The sequence below is a fragment of the Argopecten irradians genome, chromosome 7, assembly GCF_041381155.1.
Source record: "Argopecten irradians isolate NY chromosome 7, Ai_NY, whole genome shotgun sequence".
Lineage (NCBI taxonomy): Eukaryota > Metazoa > Mollusca > Bivalvia > Pectinida > Pectinidae > Argopecten > Argopecten irradians.
The window spans coordinates 10,477,094-10,478,610 of record NC_091140.1 but is presented as its reverse complement, the minus strand read 5'-3'; the positions used below and the strand labels follow the sequence as shown (position 1 = coordinate 10,478,610).

The 1,517-nt window shown below is 35.9% G+C and overlaps 1 pseudogene; it reads right to left on the bottom strand.

Annotated features, from left to right (window-relative positions):
* LOC138326899 (solute carrier family 23 member 1-like) overlaps positions 1-1,068 on the bottom strand; it is a 31,963-nt pseudogene extending 30,895 nt beyond the window's left edge.
* Between the last annotated feature and the right edge of the window lie 449 nt (positions 1,069-1,517).

The following is a 1,517-nucleotide window of genomic DNA, read 5'->3' as shown; positions in this document are numbered from 1 at the left end:
GAAAACTTTGTTTAGCAAGAAAAAAACATGTGCACACTACACACTTTCATATTGTCAGCACAATTATCAACAGAACTATTTAAGAACAACTATCTAATCTACGATGTAGCGTTTGATAAACTGCAGGTTCCGATTGTTTTTTCAATAAGGTTCAAAAACATCATTCGAAAGCCCATCCCTATTTTGGTTCCATCACATGCTAATTGAGTGGTGTAAATTTACAAACTTCGCATGATTCTGAAATCAATATGCATTGTTTTGATGACCAGCTGAAACCACCATTTTAAAAAAACTCCAGGACATAAACACTCCGAGATTTTTTGAAACACGCTCTGATACAAAGTTGTATGTCATAGACTTTTTGCATAAACCCCTGGAAAAGTGAGTGTATATTATAATAATACCGCTGGAGCACTTGTGGAAGTCGTGATGTATACACTACATCCAACCAATTACGACCAACCAGCATCTATAACATAGCAATGTACACATGATACATGGATGAATTCCCCCTATCATCCCCAAGTTAACCAGGGCCGCAGGAAGCTGTAAACATGTAACGTTATAATGGAATATTACCTAAAAACTGGGTGCAAACCACAGTTTTACAGGGCGGTAAATGATGCGACTTTTAAAATTTGTAACCACCATCCAGAAAAATACAGCATCTTGTACCAACCTGCCCCAACCATTGGAACCCAAATGATGTCACAATGTATAGACTGGGAACAAATATAGGAACCATTAATGCATCCATTCTACCCGAATGAATCACAAACTTCAATCTTATCATTTATAACAAGATCCCCGTATTTGTACAGCATCTTGCCCAACCTCCTTCATAACATTCCCCTTCCCTGGCCAGAATGAGAAAAAAACTTTTACATGTGAATTTCCACAAAACCAGAGGAAACCATCAAAACCTTTTCAGTATTATTGCTAAAGTTCCTTCCAATATATCTGACCCAATTGGTCAAGCTCAATTTTGAGGCAAGTCTGGCAAGAAGGATCATCAAAAGGTTGTTCATCAAAATCCTCAAATACTTTCGTAATTTGAACGTCTGCCATATCTGTGGGGACTTACACACAGGTGGATTGCATTTTAAATTTGTTCACACAAGAAATGAATTTTGAATCATCAAACAATTCAATCTATTGACGTTTGGCTCCTTTTATGGATTTGCAGTATCCATTTAAACATGAAATGACATATTTACCATAGATTAGCATTGAAAGTAATGTTCACGAAATGAAGGTTCTCCATCAGGTAAATTAGAAACTGAAAACTTCCTTGTATTATTTCTACCCATCAAAGTAACATATGGTTTCTCACATAATTCTAAACCTTCAGAGACTTTAAGATCAAGTGCAGTTTTATTTTCCTGAGAAATAAGGATACTTGGAATAACACATTCTTTCAAAAAGCGACAATGCATGCATTTTACACTAGTTGAAACATCAATTAAGCTATTTTGGAAAACATCTTCTCCTCTGGCGCATTCTATTAGAGTTCTGTA